General features: G+C 38.9%; 1 protein-coding gene across 12 annotated transcripts in view; it reads left to right on the forward strand.

Annotated features, from left to right (window-relative positions):
• Window positions 1-20,054, forward strand: part of LOC116081431 (protein SMG5-like) — a 136,232-nt gene that overhangs the window by 83,350 nt on the left and 32,828 nt on the right. For 3 of the 12 annotated variants that reach the window (XM_031357979.1, XM_031357977.1, XM_031357983.1), the window contains one exon: window positions 12,795-12,947. The gene's annotated coding sequence lies outside the window, so the exon portion shown is untranslated. Of the gene's footprint in view, window positions 1-12,794; window positions 12,948-15,534; window positions 15,571-15,772; window positions 16,286-16,866; window positions 17,025-17,094; window positions 17,170-20,054 lie in introns of those variants that run through there. The other 9 variants (XM_031357978.1, XM_031357981.1, XM_031357982.1 and 6 more) reach the window with 8 other exon arrangements.

The raw sequence follows: 20,054 nt of genomic DNA on the forward strand, positions 1-20,054 counted from the left end.
GTTACCTGGGACCTCTTCACTTAGGTCCCCCTGGTCCCTGGGGGACCAGAGTTTTCATCCCAACCTTCAGGTCTGAGACTGACAAGAGTACTTCCTGGTACTATCCCCCACTAGGCAGAGACTAAGTGATAGTCATTTTATAGTTCTTTATTAAACTTCCTTCAGATAATTATTTATGTGCTTTTTTGTTGAGAATAGTGGTGGCTCTGATTAATTTTGGCAATAAACATGCTTTCAGAGAACATAGTGTTATGCCATATTTTTCTTCTAGGAAAAGAACATAGATAATAAACAGACATGCAAAAATAATTATGAAATCATCTTTATAAAAATATTTTATTTGATGGAACAAAAGTAGAATGTTGGGTGAGAAGTATGACATTAGATTTGGAAATGGAAGAAGACCATAACTATTGTTCAAGGGATCATTGATGATCCTAATAAAAAGAAACTAGTAAAGGCATTTAAAAAGAAATTTGCCTGCAATGGTACTGCAGTTAGGGATCCAGGACATGGAAAAGTCATTCAGCTAGAGAGTGACTAGCATAAGAACATATGCCAGGTCCTGTTGGATTAAAGGACAATCAATTGAAGGTTCTTAGGTTTTAAGTGCTTGTGGCTCATTGAAGCGTAAGTGAGGAATTCCAGGCAAAAAGTAGAATTTTTCTTCTCTCCGTTGCTACAAGTTTAAAAACACAGAGCTTGAATATGTATCCATTTGAGGTTCACATTAAACCTCAAACACATTGGACTAGAGTAACTCCTTCATACTGCTAACTGAAAAGAGATGAAACAAAAGGTAATAGTATGCAGGTAGAAAAGGCTGCGAGGTCCTTGGGAAAAATAAGTACTATAGAAGGAGCTGTAGTGGTTGAACACAGGTAGCTCAAAGAGTTGGAGCCGGATGGAAGGAAAGCAGAAAGGGACAAATGCCATGATGCCCAGCATAGCTCCAGGAAGCAGTCCTTGGAGAAATCTGGTTGGTGGTGAAGATATGCACAGATGACTTTGTTACATAAGCCTACTCTCCTCATCTTACCTACCTGGGGACTCCAGGAAGAGAGCAGATCAATAACTATTTCTTTTATACTAGAAAATACAGATGTATCTCTATGTGTGAGTTACATTAAAAACGTTTCATTGGGATTTTTGAAGATTCACGTTAATGCTTGTCTGCTCCTTTTTCTATTTTTCAAAACATACCGGAACTTTTCTCCTTCTGCTTGTCACTTCTCGACTTTGGGCTTGTCACGTGTATGTCTAAACCTGGGCCTGTTTTATACCATTGCAAAATTCTCTTCCAGAAAGCCAGCCATGTGTGTAGCTTATTACTTCTTACACAGAGCTCTCCTTGCGTTTTCTTTTCTCCTTTAACACAAAGAAGCATTATTTCTGATTTTAAAGTGCAGGCCTCTCACTGCAGGTAGGCGTACAATTCTTGTAAACTTTCTTATTCACATCCAGGTTTGCTCCTGATCCTTTACCAACTTCTGCAGTGCACTGTGATGTTCACAGTAAGTAGGGAACAGCAACACAGCACCCTGCAACACTGCACCCTGCAGCACTGCATTCTACACAGCACCCCACCACGCAGCACCCTGCAAAACTGCATCTTGCAAGACAGCATCCTGCAACATGCCACCTTGCAAAACTGCACACTGCAACACTGCACACTGCAACACTGCATGCTGTAACACCACGTGCTGAAACACTGCACTCTTCACACTGTATGTTGCAAGACAGGACTCTCTACAAGGCAGCACTCAGTAACCCAGCATCCTGCAACTCACCACACTGCAGTATAGCTCCTTGCACCTCTGCACTCTGAAACGCAACACTCTGCATTACTGCACCCTGTAACATGGCACCCGTAACATACCTCCCCGCAACGCTGCGCTCTACAACATCACACCCTGCATTCTGCACCCTGAAACACAGCACCCTGCTTCACATCACCCTGTAATGCAGCACCTTGCTCCTCTGCACCTTGCCACACATCACTCTAAAACATAGCACCCTGCAACACACCGTCCTAGAACACTGCACCCCACAACAATGCATCTTGAAAAACTGCGCACTGCAACACTGCACGCTGCAACACTGCAGGCTGTAACACCACGTGCTGCAGTGCTTCACACTGTATGCTGCAAGACAGCATTTTGCAACACTGCAGCCTACAATGCTGTGCCACGTGACCTGACCCTATACAACACAGCACCCTACAACCCTGCATCCTACACACTCCAGGCTGCAGGAGAGCACTCTGCCAAACAGCATCCTGCAACACATAACCAGCAATACATCACCTTGCAACTCTGCACCCTGCAGCAAGCACCCTGTAACTAGGCGCTCTGTAACTCGGCACCCTGTAACAACATGCCTCCCTGCAATACTGCACCCTACAACACCGTCCCCTGTACTCTGCACCTTGAAACATATCATCCTGTAACACAGCACCCTGCAACACACTGTCCTAGAACACTGCATCCTGCAACACAGTACTCTGCAATCCAGCACCCTGCAACACACTGTCCTAGAACACTGCATCCTGCAACACAGTACTCTGCAATACAGCACCCTGCAACACACTGTCCTAGAACACTGCATCCTGCAACACACCACCCTGCAACCCTGCACTCTGTAACACAGCACCCTGAAGCACAGCACCCTGCAACTCTGTACCCTCCGACACAGCGCCCTGTAACATTGCACCCTGTAAACACTCCACTGTTCCACACGGCACCTCGCAACAGTGAATCCTGCAACACAGGGCACTGCAACGCAGCACCTTTCATTTTGCACCCAGCCACATGGCACTTTGCTACAGATTCCTGTAACACTGCACCCTGCAGCGCTTCGGCCTTTATCATGTGCCCTGCAACTTGGAATTCTGAAGCACAGCAACCTGCCGCTCTGCACCCCGGCTGCACAGCACTGTGAAACACGGCACCCTGCATTACACTGCTGAGTTTTCGGCAGAACCACCTACCATGCCGATGATCACAGAGAGACTTTCCACACTCCAGGAAAAGGTTTTATGTTACACAGGCATTGCAGTGCATGCCTGTAATCCCAAAACGCAGAGAACCATAGGCAGGAAAACTGCAAGTTCAAAGCAAGATTGAGCTACATAGCAGGACTTTTTTGGGTCTACCTAAAGACCTTTGAGGCAACAAATTCTTCTACCTGTGTATTATTATCCTTTAGTGCCTTGTCAACCATGTGACAAATCAAATGAAACTTCCTTTAAAAAATACTCATTTTAATTTTTGTCAATTTTAAAATAAGTTATTTAAAATGAAACTTAAAAAATTTAGTATAAATGATTACATAAAATATGTGTGAGTTTATATATAACTTTTATAAAAGAGTAGTGCATGTATGTATTTTTGATTTTTAGTTAAAATACTTAGAGACTATAATTCTATTTTCTTGCTTTGTTCAATTGGTTTGCTTTGAAGATACCTTCAATTAGCAGTTAAAATGCATATTCAATATTTAGAAAAAGCTATTGGTTGACCCACTAGAATTTAAAATACATTTTTTTTTTCTGCAAGAGAATTTGCCCAGTGAATGATGTTGGCTGAGAGAAATCTGTGACTTCTCCAAATTCATCTTTTTTTTCAAGATATGGCTTCCTGTTGACAATTACAAACATGGATCAGTTACAGACAGAATGGCACAGGACTTGTTGCAAAGATAAATACTAGATGATACCAATTGGACTTAATTAGTTTTTAAAACGACATATAAATAAAATTAGAAGAGGTTTCAGCTAAGAGTGGTATGAATGGAAGATCCAAGGAATATCAGAGAGGGGAGAGATGGCTGAATATGATAAAATACAGGTGTACATGTCCAAAAATTTTAAATAAAAATCATGAAAAATGTGTTAGATTTAGACTACTCTGATTTAGGCATTACTCTGCAGTAACCACTAGATGGCAGGAGTGAACAACAAAAATATAGCATCGTCCAGCTGCAGGAAACAAAAATACCCAGAAAACCCCAGTTTTTATTTCTTCTCTCCTTGCCCCTCCCTTTTCCACTTATTATAGGCTCATTTCCTCAGTCTTCCCCTGCATACCCCCCACTGTCCCTGTGTTTACAGATGTAATTTTGAGAAGCCCTACTTGCTTCTGTGAAAATCGGTCACATAAAGTCGTAATGCAAATACTAAAACTGCACAAAGTTTCTCTTGAATTAAAGACGTTTTTCATAACTGCTTTGTGCTGGAGGTGGGGATCAAGCTTCAGAAGACGGCAAAGCTCAGAAAGCCTTAGGCTTTCAGTTCAGGTCTTTAGCATGCAGGCTGGGGCGGAGTGGTGGTGGGAAGGAGCAGACAGAACATGCTAGAAACCTTAGGGCTTTGTCTACACTGATAAGACATATTTGCCCTCTGATATTATCAAAGCATTGGCTGGATAAGGATCAAAGTGCAGAACTGAAGTTTTTCTTTGAAATAAAGCAAAGCAAAGCAAACCCACGCACCCAAACACCCAGCAAACAAAGCAAATGTGCAAGCAAAGCCCAGCAGGGTGTTAAGTACAGATGCTGGAGATGGAGCAGCTGGCTTTGCTAATCTATTGAACAGGGGAATCAAGGGCTTGACTGACAGTCATGCAATTCCGGACTGTGCTGGGGAGCTTGACTTAGGCTCCTGATTCTCCCTGAAGTCATCATTCTCCTCAGTAAATCCTCCTCATTTTATTATGAGTTTATTTATCCTATTTTCAGAATCTTCTCCTTTTGAAGACTGGGTTCTGGGTTCTTAATTTGAATTTTGTTCTTTGATTCCCCAGGCATACAAAAGCATAAAAATTAAGACTGTATGAAGAGGCCTTATGAAACCTTACTAGATAGATGTAGGTTAATTTAAAGAAATAGATATCTCTATTGATCTAACTATGCATATATGTATATATTATATATACTATGTACCTCTCTCTATATCTCTATGTCTGTCTGTATTTCAAACCCCAAATATATGTGGTTTGAAGAGGAGCACTTCAGTGAACAAATGAAAAATCTGGTTTCAGAAGACATGGTCTATTATATGAAAATCTCAGTGTCTGGTAAATGTTAACTCCCTATGAGTTAGAAATGCACAGGAGTCACCCAAAGCATGTCAGGCTATTACCATTGCTCTTGGTTGTTCACCTTAACTAGATGATAACACCTATTGCTGAAGACACTGCATGTTTTAGTTACAGCACACAAAGAAACCAATCTTCAACTGACAGGGAAACTCTCCATACTGGTCAATATTCAAAGGTTGGAGGGTGCTGTGCTGGCTGCTAAAGGATAAAAGACATAAATGGTCCCACCCAGTTATGCACCCTGTATGTTGCAATACTAACATGCCAGTCATTATGTGTCTGCTGCAATAGAGGCAAGACTGCATATAGGAGTAACCAACTAATTTTTTTAATTAATTTGAGTCCAGTTCCATAGACATATACTTTAAAGATTGTCAAGTCCATGGCTAGGGGATTCATAGGCTCTAGGGGAGAAACTATTGATGTTTTTCCTAAGTGGTCCTCTAATCATATTGCCTTATAAGTATATATGTTTATATCCATTGATTTGTGGTTGACCATCCTTGATTAGAGAAGTTTCTTACTGCAGTGGGTGTGGTTAGTGTGAGATGTGTCACTGTCCAAAGTGCTGAAAATAATAGGCTGAGAGGGCTCATCTGTAAAGATGGTTACTTTTCTTTTGGATTGTGGCCATTGGTAGATTCCCCATCCCCCAATGGAGGATCCCAAACCTTTGCACATATGGGCAGCAACAATTGGACACAGCGAGAAAATATAAATAAGTAAAATTATAAAAAGAGGACTTGAAGCTGGGAGGGAAATATGGTGTGGAGACTGGTGGGATTTGGAGTGAGTGTGAGAAGTGGATCTGATCATATGCCATATGATCATATATCATACATATTCATGCATGTATATGTATGATAATTTCATGGGCTAAACATACATGCATATATATGTATAACATTTTTATTATTTATCATGACACTTTTAAATGAATGCTCAATGATTTTTTAAAAATAAAACAGTCTTTAGAAGGCTTCTGTAAGGTTAGTCATACTACTTGGGGACACACTGGGAACAAAAGTATTTACTGTCCAGCTGCCATGTTTTTAAAAAAATCTTAAGGTATAGAGGAAGGGTTACTTCTTTAGCTTTCTACATCATTTTCATAATCTTGGTTTCTTTCACACAAATAGGCAAATGAGAGAAGAAAAGACATGCTAAGATAACCTAAACCCTGCCAGAACAAAGGGGACTGGGGAAAGCCCTTTCCTTGTTGTCACCTATGAATTCTTTTCTCTTGGTGTTGAAGTTTAACACCAGTCAATGAGAGAAGGCCAAAAGAAAGTGTTCCTCCAGATGAGGCAGCTTTTGTGATTATAACCTCACTGACTAAGGACTCTGTGACCTCTGACAAAGCTCAGTGACCTCAGCACATAGCATGTTATCTCAACAGGTCTTTGAGCTGCCAGGCAGCACATACACAGTGAGTGCAATTGTGTAGCTGAGTTGAGCATTCAGGTTTCCATTCCTGGAGAGTCCTTCCTTAGTCAGGCGGTAAAGCCCCAGGGCTATGGTTTCATAAAGCAAAATTGATACTACTTGCTAACTGTGTTTTTCAGAGTGCGAATGAACCTGTGGAGTGCCTGGCATACCCAGGCCCATAGTAGATACTTAACAAATGGAAATATTTAACTTGGGACAGTGTTAGAGGAATAGATTGTGAACTGTGGACTTTAAAAGGCTTTGATTTATTCTTATTCTCCATCCAAGACAGGCTTCAGAACATGTGTGGGCTACCTGAATTTCATCAGCACAAGGTGATAATATCATGCTATCCACAAGCTCCTTGACCTGGGATTTACTAATTATATATCTAGTGGTAATTACTACTATTTTCACCCCTTATGATATTTATTGAAATCAAAATTCATTTTTCTTTGGAACTATGAGAGACTACACAAAAGAACTATTATTTTGGGCCAAATGTGTTTGGTATATCTTTAATCCTAGGCAGAAGCTGCTAATTCTCTGTGACTTCAAGACCAGCCTGCTCAGCAGAGACAGTTTTAGGCTAACCATTATTAGAAAGTGAGACCCTGCTTAAAAACCAACCAACCAAGCAAACAAACAATAAAAAACAAATTTTGCTACAAGGAGTATATAAATTTATTGTCAAGGAAACAAATCAACAAAAAGGAAAATAAAAGTATAACAGCTAAACTTTTAACATTGTTGCTTAAACTTAACAGAAAGTGAACATCACTGCCAGATGTAAGTGAGGTAGTGCATAGTTAACCCTGGAAGATTTCAGAAATGAAAGTCTCGGGAGCTGCCATCCCTTAGGGTGGTTTCCATGGATAGACTAAGGTTGCAGATGTGCAAATGGAGGTGACCAGGCAGTAATTTGCTATGGAAGAGACATTACAAGAGGAAGCAGTGATGGGACAGGTTGTGATTTTATGTGATGTGGATAAAGAAGAACTACCCTCATGAAATGCTCTATAAATGAAGGATTGGAGAGAGTAATCCACAGTCAGATCCAGATAGAGTACCACTCAGCAGTGCAGCATGATGGGATGCTGCAAAGGCCTGACTTAGGAGCCTGCTTGTCATGTTAAGGTAGCCAGGTGACTGATGGCAGGAGAAGAGACAGCAATGGCAAGCTGAAAAGGTATCATTGTGAGACAGAGATTTATGAATGAAAAGACTATGTGGACCTTGTGTGCTATCTTAAATAGTTTTGCTTAAGCTTGAGTAAAATGAGAGACATTAGATGTTTTTGAGTAGAGAAAAGGCAAGACCTGACTTTGACCTCTAAAAACTTTTCCTGACTGTGCTTTCAAGAATATGTGATAGGGAGTTGAAGGCAGAGAGTTGAATTATGTTGGACTTTTGGATGTCACCACTCTCCAACCCCACTACACACATGATATTTTTAATTTGTCTATTTTTATTTTTACAGAAGGCTTTGGTGCAGTGGGAGAGCTTTTGTAGAACACACAGACAAGTATGATGACTGTAGTCCATGTTGGTAGCCAGTTTAAACATGTGGTGAAATGGAAGGTTTTGTTGGGTCCCAGATCTTAGTAGGTCTCTAGACCTTAGCAAAACTGACTCTGTGATGGAAGTGCCATTCAAGCTATAAAACTCAACACATAGACAATACCACCTGCCAAAATGAAGACAAAGGCCTAATCTATCAAAGACCATAGTTATGGGAAAGTTTATGAATGTACTAACCATGTGTTTTGGCTTCTGTATTCTGCTTCTGGCTAACTGTTTTTGTTAACTGAAGTCTGTCTGTCAGCTGAGGACATAGGTTTTGTGCTTAAAAGTTCACCCTGAGAAAGGGTCTTAGCTACACTAGGATTCAGAACACTCAGTGAAGTTTCTGGATGGCCAATGAAGACTTTCCCTTGGCTTAAACCTACATCACCTAAATCTGAGTGAATACCTCACAGGTTCAATTAGGAAATTTAGTTGGATATTGGCTCTCTTCAGATTTAGGGTTGGTGAAGATCCTTTCACAATCTGTAGGCTGCTGTTTTGTTCAATTAACTGTGTCCTTTGCCTTACAGAAGCTTTTCAGTTTTATGAGGTTCTATCAATTATTGATATTAGAGCCTGAGCCATTGGTGTTCTGCTCAGGAAATTGTCTCCTGTACCAATGTGTCCAACCAAGGCTATTTCACACATTTTCTTCTATGAGATTTGTGGTATCTAATTTTATGTTGAGGTCCTTGATCCACTTAGATTGAGTTTTATGCAGGGTGATGAATATGGATCTCTTTGGATTCTTCTGCATGCAGACGGCCAGTTAGACCAGTACCATTTTGTTAAATATGCTTTCTTTTTTTCCATTGCATGGTTTTGTCTTCTTTGTCAAAATTCAAATATCCATAGGTATATGGGTTTTTTTTTGGGGGGTTTTCAATAAGATTCCATTTATCAACCTGTCTGTCTCTCTACCAATACCAGCCAGTATTTATTACTATTACTCTGTAGTAGAGCTTGAAGTCAAAATGGTGATTCTTCCCGATGTTCTTTTATTGTTCAGGATGGTTTTGGCTATCCTGAGTGTTTTGTTTTTCCATGTGGAGTTGAGAATTGCTCTTTCAAGGTCTACAGGAAGTTCTATTTGAAATTTTGACAAGGATTTCATTGAATATGTAGATTGGTTTTGATAAGATAGCCATTTTCACTATGTTAATTCTATCAATGAGCCCATGCTCATTGGAGATCTTTTCATCTTCTGATATCTTCTTTAATTTCTTCATTCTGGCACTTAAAGTTCTTGTCAGACATTAAAGTTTAAAAAAAGAAAAGACTAGCATCATTAAGAGAAGTCAAAATTTGATAATAACAAAACCCCAGAAAGCCACAGCAATTTATATAAGAAATTGAATGAATGGACACAGGGGTGGAGAGACATACATGAACATAATTTTTTTTATAAAAAGAAATTGTATTGGTTAGTTTATGTCATCTGGGCACAAGCTTAAGTCATTTGGGAAGAAATACTCAGTTGAGAAAATGCTGTCATAAGATTAATCTGCAGTCTTTGGAGTACTTTCTTAATCAAGGATTGATGTTGGAAAGCCCAGGCCACCTGTGGGAGGTACCAACCCAGGGCAAGAGGTTCTGAATGGACTAGAAAGCCAGATGAACAAGCCATAAAGAGCAAGACAGTCAGCAACATCCTTCTGTGGCCTCTGCTTCAACTTCTGCCTTGAGTTCCTACTCTGACTCCCATTATTGATGTAGTATAACTTGGGTATTGTAAGCTGAAATACCCACCCTCCCCGCAAAGAAAATTTGGTTGGGTTCATTTTCCTACTGTTTTTGGTGCTGTTTCCTTGTATAAGTTCTCAAAAAAACCCTTTTCTTTTCGGTGAAATTGCAATAACATTCCAGAAACTTGCTGTGATGCAGTCTCTCCTTCCCCAGGGAGTGAGAGTCCTGGGAATGCACGCTTCTCACAACTACTGCTGTGGAGAGTGTGAGCAAACTGATCACAGACCGTACCCATCACTGACCTCTCAGAATCCTACTGTCTAAATGTGCTATTTTTACCTCCATTAGTTCAGCCAAACTTAACTCAAAATATTTGTTTTATAAGGGTATTGTGATGTTTCCCAATCATGGTTCACATCAAAAGAACTCAGCACATTCTTGTTTATACCAGGAAACCAATATTGTGTCTCATCTCGTCTCCCAGGTTTTTATCTTCTCACTCTCTGAGCTTATTGAGGACAAGAATTATGTCTCATATCCTACACTTTTCTCATATAGCAAACAATAAACTAACAGTAAGGATTCCTCCACCATTTGAATTTGAAGCAGTTAATTTTTAGAAAAATAGGATTTTAAAATTGTGGTTTCCAAATTTCTTGTTCATGTAAATTATGAAAGACATTTCATTAAAGCTCACATGTAAGGCAGCTGCCCTATAGATGTTTAGCTCAGTAAATCTGAGAGAGAGCATTATAGATGTTTTTGTTGTAAGTAATCTTATGAGAAACAAATGGCAAGGAGTTGGGATGCTTTGTCTGAATTCACTTAAAACAGCCAGAAGTCAAGCTTAATCTGATTATCTATACATGAAGTCATCTGGTTCAGGCTCAGTCAGATGTTAAGTAAAGATTCCAAGTGGCTGTTCCTTTCTTCCATGGTAAACTCACACCTGAGAGGGGTTTTGGTTTGATTTTGATTTTCTTGTTCATCATGGCTAAGAGTCTTCATATGTTGAATATATTTAACCCTTTTGTCCTTGTGATGATTGGCTACTTTAAATTGGGACAAATCAATTTTGAAAATGGGTAGAAGTCCTCATGGCTTCACCATGTCTATTTTGACTCTGGCATTTTTTAGATCATTGTCATAAAGTTGTGGTTTTAAAATGAACTATATATTTATTTGAGAAGTTAATTGTACAAATGAATATATACAAATCCATCTGTTTGCACAGCTCTACCAATCATACAGAATTGAGCTTGTTTATGTTTTTACCTCTTGTCAGCAATGATAGCATTTCTGTTTTTAATTATTATTAATTTGTTGTTTTACTTTACATCCTGATCTCAGCTTCCCCTCCCTCCTCTCCTCTCAATTTTCTCCTTCCCCCCTCCCATCTCTCCATCCATTTTCCCTTTGTCCTTGCAGAAGGGAAGGCCTTTCATACATAGCAACCTGCCTTGCCATATCAACCTGCAGTAGGACTAGGAGCATCTTCTATTAAGACTAGACAAGCTAGGGAAAAGGGGTCCAAAGTCAGACAAGAGAGTCAGAGGCAGCCCTACTCCTGCTGTTAGGTGCCCTACATGAAGACCAAGCTGCACATCTGTTACGTAGGGGGCCTAGATCCATCCTGTGCATGCTCTCTGGTTGGTGGTTCAGTCTCAGTGAGCCCCTGTGCATGCAGGGTAGTTGATTTTGTAGGTTTTCTTGTAGTATCCTTGACCTCTCTGGCTCCTTAAATCCATCCTTGCCCTCTTCCTCAAGATTCCCAGAGCTCCAACTAATGTGTGGACATGGGCGTCTGCATCTGTTTCCATCAGCACTGAGTGAGGCCTTTCAGATGACAGTTATGCTAGACACCTGTCTGGAAGTATAGCAGAATATTATTAATAGTGTCAGGGGTGGGCTTGCTCTCTCATGACATGGGTCTCAAGTTGGGCTCGTCATTGGTTGGCTAGTCCCTTAATTTCTGTCTCCTCTTTATCCCTGCACATTTTGAAGGCAGGGAAAAAATGTTGGTCAAAGCTTTTGTGGCTGGGTTGGTGTCCCCATCCCTAGCTTTGCCTGGTTTGGTTATAGGAGGTAGAGGCTTCTGGTGCCATGTCTATTGCTAGGAGTCTTTGCTAGGGTCCACCTTCATAAATTCCTGGGAGTTTCCATGTGCTAGGTTCCTAGCTCATTCCAGAGATGCCCCCACCCCCACTGATTCCAGTTCTCTTTCCCTCCTTGTCATCCTCCCCGTACTTGATCCCTCCTGGTACCTTCCCCACCTCTCCTTTCCAGATTCCTCCCTTCACCCACACCTGATGTTTATTTTATTTCCTTTTCTCAGTGAGATTCAAGTATTCTTCCTTAGGCCCTCCTTATTATTTAGCTTTTGAGTCCATGGATTATAGCCTGGTTATCATGTACTTTATGGCTAATATCCACTTATAAGTGAGTCTATATTATGTTTATTTTTCTGGGTCTGTGTTACCACATGCAGGATGATCTTTCCTAGTTCCACCGATGTGCCTGTAAATTTCATGATATTATTATTTTCAATAGCTAGTAATATTCCATTGTTTAAATAGCATTTCTAAAGAAAAAAGGAAAAAAGGAAATGTTGACATTGAGACTGAACAGATTTTTATTATTTCAAAAGCTACCCCTTGCTTGCAGATCATTCAACCCTAAAGGAACACAATTGATAACAGGCTCTCCTCATGTCAGGAAAGTCTCTGTCTCTGTGTGTGAGCTTAGAGATGTTTCCTGGCAGCAGTGTTTCCTTCCTCTGACACACAGGAGTCCCAGCTGGCACTGAGTGGACAGAGTATGCTACTTTAAATTTCTAAAACCCTGTCTATTTTTTTTTCTTTTCTCCTGACTCCTGTGTTAGTATCTCATGAAATTATCAATTTATTAAATTAACATCTCATTAAAAATCCAGATTACTTTTCTAAATAAGTTTCTTTACATAGCTCTTCTTTTACTTGCTGTTCTTTTACCTAACAGTTTCCCTTCTCTCCTTAGCTAGGTAGAATCTCATACAGGCTCTAGAGGGCCCTGCTCCTCTGCAGACCTATAGCCTATAGCATTGTTGGCTCCGCTTCTGCCATCAACAGCGACAATCACAGAACAATTACTTTATCTGGAAAACACACCTCATTCAAATAACCCTACAAGGTAAGCATCCTTATTTCTGTGTGTCTCAGTGAAGAAACTCAATAGACGAGGGATATAGGTGGCTTTCTCAGCTTTCACACACAGTAAGAAAAAGATTTTTGTTTCAAGTCTCTCCGGAGAAGTGAAATCCCAGTGCTTTGACCAAGTGCTGAAGCCCAGGTATTCCCAGAGTGACAGAAGCGCACACCTGAGCAGGTGCTGTCTCATCACTTTGTGATAATTATCACAAGTGACAGTACGTTCTTTAGATTTGGAAACTGCAGGTTAGCCTAATGCCTACACACAGTTGGTTTTAAATAAATATTTTCGTAATGATTTACATAGAAGAGCATCTCTTAGAGCCTTTTGAAACTCTAGAAAGTCAGTATTAAATCTCTAACAATTCTGGCTAGCACTGTTAATAGTTTAAAAATTGATGCATGTATGCAGAAAATTTTAAAATAGTTACAAAGATCCATAAAAGCTACACATTGTTGTCAAGCCAAGTCATTGGTGTCCTTACTTTCTCTTTGTAGTAACTGTTGCTATTACTGACAAGGAGGGTAACTGCTGGGTACAATTCGTAATTATTCTTGAGACAATCCTTTATTTCACTTCACTCTTTAGGAAGTCTATAAGTAAAAGTTTAAAAAATACAATATACTTATTTTTTCATTTGTATAAGATCTATCTTATAGTCACCTTTAATAATATTTATTATACTATTTTAAGTGAGTCAATATTGGAAATTCTCCTACTTGCTAAATAGATTATAAAGGTCTTTATTTCTAAGATTGTAATTTTACATTTCGTATTCAGTCTTGCAAACCATGAAACCTAGTACAGTATATTTAGATGTAAAATATTTGGGTAACTCCCCTCCTATTCCTTGTCTTTGGAGTTACAATTTTCTCTATGCCTTGTAGATTTCCATTTTTATTGGTTCACAGCTGGTTTCCAGCATGAAAACCACTCCAATTTTCTACCAACTTGGGCACATGAAAGTTATCTCACAAGAGCTTTTCTACAGCAAATATTCAGCAGGAAATGAAGCCAGAGAGAAATACACAGACACATAAGGTGATGAGTTCAGAAAGAACCTTTAGTTATAGTGAGACTCTGTGTAGATCCCCTGAAAATAAAATAGCATGAGTGACTACTGTCATATTTTACTAATGAAAACAGTTTCATTTGGAAGTTTCTAAGAATGCTAATTTACAGCAAACTTTGGTGCTCAACACAGACACTATTGGCTGGGCAGATAGGAATAGAAGCAAGCAGATCTAAGAATACTGACCTGGCTCTGTGGCAGAGTGGAGAGCACATTGGACTTCTCTAAGAAGAATACTGACGACTACACTGGGATCAGCGCACTCTCTACAGCACTTGTGCATAGACTCTGAACAAGGCTCTGCTATTTTGCTTAAGATCACACTCACTTTAGTTCCCCACTCAGAGGCATCTCTGATATGTGTGCCTAGCATCTTTTTCTGCTTCTATAATTCAAAATGAATAAATGTTTTTGTTTTTGTTTGGTTTTTTAGTTTTTAAAAGTGATTTCTTTTACTTTTGAGATTATAATTACATCACTTCCTCCTTGCTCTCTTTCAAATTCATGGCCTCTTTTTTCACTGATTATTGTTACATGCTTGTAAGTATATATGTGTATATACATACATTCCTAACTATCACCTGCTCAATCTTTACAATGCATTACCTGTGTGTATGTTTTCAGGGCTAATCATTTGGTGGTGGATAACCAATTGATGTACTCTTCCTTGGGAAAGACTGTTTCTTCCCAATTCAGAATTCCTTAGTTGACTGTATTTCTTTGTGGAGGGCGTAGGCCTTGTGGTCTTTCCCTTAACCACCTTAAGTGATTTTTAGTAGTAGAGTCTAATGCAAATCCACATTATCTCACATGGATCTGTCCTTAAGCAAAAATGGTTACTTCAAAAGACTCTTTTCCTTCCTTCCTTCCTTCCTTTGTTTCTTTCCTTTCTGAGGCAGAGGCAGAGGCAGAGGCAGAGGCAGAGGCAGAGGCAGAGTCTCTTAATTATGTAGACCTGGCTGTCCTGGAACTTCTCATGTAGGCAATCTGCCTTTGAACTCACAGAGATCCCCCTGTCTCTATCTCCCAAGTTCTGGATTAAAGGCATGTGCTACCATGTTTAGCCTCAATTTTTTATTTTTTATTTTTTATTTTTATTTTTGTAGAGACCTGATCACATAGTTGACAATTTTAAGACAGGAAAAAATTAGAAAAAAATCATTTCAACAATTGTATGTTTTCTTTTGTTTTAAAAGTGAGCTTGCAAATAATTACAAAAAATATATTATATTTTACATCAAATTAATGTATATGTGAAAGGAAAAATGTGAACTGTCTGAAACTAGAACTTAGAATTGTTCCTTGTGTCTAGTAACCTACAATAAATAATTGAAGATGTAAAAAAAGTCCTTTCAAATCAGCAGTCATCTTAAAATTGTATTTTTTGATTGAGAATATGACTATTATTTCCTTCAATCTGTTTTGAGTCTTAGTGTTCATTTCTCAATCTCAGTATTTATCTCCTCCTTTCAGTTTTTACTCATGCTTAAAAAACAACATCTATACAGTACCCACGGTAGCATGACAAGAAAGGTAGGCATTGCTGTATTTTGAATTTCTGTAAAATTCTTTTTAGGTATTTATCCATTCATCTAAAACAGTTGGTGTAAGTGTATTTGTGTGTGTGTGTGTGTGTGTGTGTGTGATGTCATAGTAGGGCATTATCTTAGTCACTGTTCTATTGTGGTGAAGAGATACCATGGCCAAAGCAAGTCTTATAAAAGAAAGCATTTAACTGGGACCTTGCTTATAGTTTTAGAGGTTTAGTTGGTTATCATCATGGCAGGAAGCATGGCAGCAGGAATAGAAGGAATGGTGCTGGAGACGAAGTAGAGTTCTACATCTTGATCCTCAGGCAACAGGAAGTGACTGAGCTATAGGAAACTTCAAAGCACACCCAGTGGCACTGTTCCTCCAACAAGACCACCCCTCCTGCAACAAGGCCGTACCTACCTAATCTTGATCTTTTCTAATTGTTCCACTCACTGGAACAATTGTTCCACTCACATTCAACTATGTGAGCAATTGGGGGCATTCTCATTCAAACCCTCATAGACATTTACTTTAAGGTTGCTACAGAGATGGATCCAGTCTTTTTCCATTTTGGTTTAGGCAGTAATTCTCAGTGATTCGGTTTAGCAGTGTAGGGCATGAATACTGTGAAAAAGTTACAAATGCAGTCTGGTTTATGAGTGGAGAGAGATTTTGTTTGGGCTGATTCTTGAGCCAGTACTTCAATGAAGAGAAGGTAGGCAGAGGCTGGAGGGAAGGGAAGTGAGGAGAAGTAGACGTATCAGCACATTTATGGACTGATTGATCCAGAGTCTGTTTATGTACCTGGAATGGTTCACTCCTTAAAAACAGACAGGGAGTCAGACCAAAGATTGGGTTAGATAGATGAATTAATGCTAGGATGAATTCGTTTGTCAGTGAATGAGGAGCTATATAGGCAATGATTTTCTTTGCAGGGCATTAAAGAGAGATTATAATATTACAAGAGCCAGGGGATTGTACTGAAGAGAGACAACTCTGGACATGTTAATAAAGGATGGTTCCTGCAAGATAAGCAAGAAAGGATGCCAACATTCTTAAAATCAAAGTGAACCTAAGCAGGGATATAAAGAAAATGTGCAGAGCATTGATTCCCTCTCACTGCATTGAACTTTATAAATGTTTACCATGTGCTAGGCTAGATATCTACCAAGGTTGAGAGATGAGTAAGTGGACATGAGGTCTCTAAGGGTACATAGTCTAGTAGGGGAGACAGAAAGAGTAACTCAATGGTTATTGCACTTATTAAATGAATAGCATATAAATCTCTCTGCTCAGAGCTCACAGAGACATGTGGAGGAGCGGAAGAGGAAGGAGAAAGAGTTTAAGAACAAGAGGGGAAGGAGGACACTGAGAAAACAAGGCCCTCCAAATCAACATGAGCGAGGCTCATGTGAACTCACAGAGATGGAGGCATCATGCACAGGGCCACACAGGTCTGCATCAGGGCCATTGTATATATATGATGAGTCTTAGTTCAGTGTTTTTATGGGATTCCTAAGTGTGTGAACAAATGGGCCTCCGATTCTTATGTCTTCTTTGGGGCTCTTCTCTTTATTTTGTTCATCTCCAATGGGATAGGTATTGTTTTTATCTTATTGTATTTTATTATTATTTATTAGAAGCCAGTTTGTTTTCTAATGAGACAGAATGGGAGTGGATCTCGATGGGAAGGGAGGTGGGAAGAAACTGGGAGGAGTAGATGGAGAAGAAACCATAATCAGGATATATTGTTTGAGAAAATAACCTATTTTCAAAAAAAGAAATATGGAATATCTCACTTGGAGAAGACATTTTCTCCCTCATGGTGATATACATTTTTCCTGGCCATCCCCATTGTTTTCTGTAGGGCTGTGCTTAATAGCACCCAGTATAAACTGTCCAGCATGGGATAGACTCTCTCTGAAGTGCCATCTCTGTAAAGCAGTTGACTTTCAGAGGATGCAAAGGCTGTTCTTTTTAGATCCTATTTGTTGCCTGGGGCTCATCTGCTCCTGTTTAGCAAAGGATGAAAGAACCCAGACAGTGAAGGCTAGCTGAGTGAAAGGGAGAGCGGACGCCCTGCAGATACACCTAATTGGCTAACTTCCAAAACATCTTCAGGCTTCCTTGAGCTTTGATGAAGCGTTAAAATCATGTTTTCAGGGACTGAATGTCTTTTTGGATGGGTGATAGATTCTCTTGCCAGGATAAAAAAGAGTGGATTGAGTCCCATAGCTTACACCTGTCACCATCTCACTTTATTTAGACAGCAATAGGCTGATGAAGAGGGCTCCTGTTTCCTAAAAAGGAGGAACAAAACATGCTGCTTTACCACACACAGGTCTCCAGGCTGTGTCAGCAGCACGGCAGGGTACTTGCCAAGTAAAATGATCTAGCAGGTTGGGAAGTAATTTATAAGTACACTTTGCATCCCTCCCTGATGGTAACTCAGACGCCAGCAATATTTCAGGGTATAAAAGGGACTCTCTGGGTTTTCTTTTGAGTTGACTCATTGGTACTATGAGCTCAGGTTTGCAATGACTAGGTTTATGAAGTGCTGAAATGTGTAAAATGAGCATGGATGAGTACTAAGCACACAGTAGGTGTTCAGTTAGCCTTATAGAAAGTCCTGCTTCTCAACTCATATATATATATATATATATATATGTATGTATATTATATACATTATAATAAGCAGGCAAGATCAATTTTATTAATTAAATAGTTTTCCTTTTCCTTTTTACTATTTGTCAAAATATTAAATAAAATCAACAGATTGATTTGGAACATTGGATGTTAACTCAAGCTATACATCTTAGTATGATTCCACTTTCATTTGTTAAATGTAAATCTTTAGAATGATTATAATTACCGTGTTAATAGTTTTCTTTTTATGTAGAGTTTCACTATGTAGCAAGGCTGGCCTGGAAATCACTAAATATCCCAAGGGGGCCTTGAATTCATGGTAATCTTCCTGTCTTATCTTCCTAAATGCTGGGATTATTAGAGTGAGCCACAACATCCACCTTATTTTCCTTTTTAAAAGAGTTAACTAATGTTTTCAAACTCTGATGTCTTTTACTAATTGTTAGTATTTCACGTGCAGCTTCAATTCACTAGACATACATTTAGTGAGCAGTTCTCTACCATCTGATTTTTACAGTGGAAAAAAAAAGTGAGATAATAAAAGAAAAGCTCTAAAATCAGAAGACTTAAAAATGACTGTCAGAACTTGTTTTTCTCTTTTCTACATGTTGAAAAAGACCATGTAATTGTGTATGCAGGTTAGGTAACTGTTCAGAGGAGTGAGGCATTTTCTGCCTCTCTAATTATAATTGAAAATACTGTCAGTATTCCAGTTTCAGAATAAGAAAACAGCCACAAAACATTTAATGGTATCTGCTTTATAAATGATGTTCTTCCTCACCTTGTATGGAACTGTTATAGCCAGAATGACTAATAATCCCTCCCTACAGACTATACATCAAGCATATAGCTTTTCTATTTTATTTCATAATTCACATTTGCCTTAAATTTTAGTAGAAGAAGAATTATCCAAGGAGATTATAAAAATGGGGAGACCAATATTCTGCTAGCAGAGATTCTGACTTAATAGGTTTGTGGAGAAGTTATGGGGTCTTGTAGTTTAGAAAAACCTTTTCTATGGCTTGTGAGGGTACCACTGAGATGTACTATCCTTTGAGATGTACTCTATCTGGGATTTCGAGCTTGTTCTTAAGGCAAATTCCACCCAGAACTCTGCTGCTATGTCACTAATACCTCTCAGAATACTCATTCACATCTCTACAACCATAACCTCACAAAATTTGTCATTGTTGAAATATAAAGGTAATTAATTTTGTAGTTCTCATATTATGATGCATTTTTTTTGTGAATTTAGGAAAAGCTTTAGTTGTAAATTCTTGTCTTAAAATTTACACCTGTGCAGAGGAATTCTTCACCAGTCCTTAAACATTGTGACAAAATATCATTCAGGCACATCTCTAGTGTTTTAGATGTGGGAGAAAAATCCAGAGTTTCTTCAGAAAGGGAGAGTTTTTGGATTAATCTAGAATTGACATTTAGTCATTAGAGATTATCCAACATAATTTATATTATAGAGTATCAGCAATGTGTCTTTGTAACTGTAGACTTCCAGAAAAGTTGAGCTTTGTTTAAAATAAAGGCCAATGTGAAGTTGAAATTTACAACAAAGATTTTTGTGAGAGACTTCTTTATGCTGTGAACACATGTATTTATATTAGAAATAAATTGTCACCTGCTATTTGAAAAAAAATCTTCACTGTTAAGCTTCATAAGACTTTCTGGAAAAAAATGATTCTGTGCTTTCCCTAGTATGTTGGACTGAGATGTCCCAAGAGAACTTGCAGAATTTATTTTATTAGATATTTTCTCTATTTACATATCATACAATATCTCCTTTCCCAGGTTCCCCTCCAAAAAATAAAAAATAAAATAAAATA

This window comes from Mastomys coucha, unplaced genomic scaffold (genome assembly GCF_008632895.1).
Source record: "Mastomys coucha isolate ucsf_1 unplaced genomic scaffold, UCSF_Mcou_1 pScaffold7, whole genome shotgun sequence".
Taxonomy (NCBI): Eukaryota; Metazoa; Chordata; class Mammalia; order Rodentia; family Muridae; genus Mastomys; species Mastomys coucha.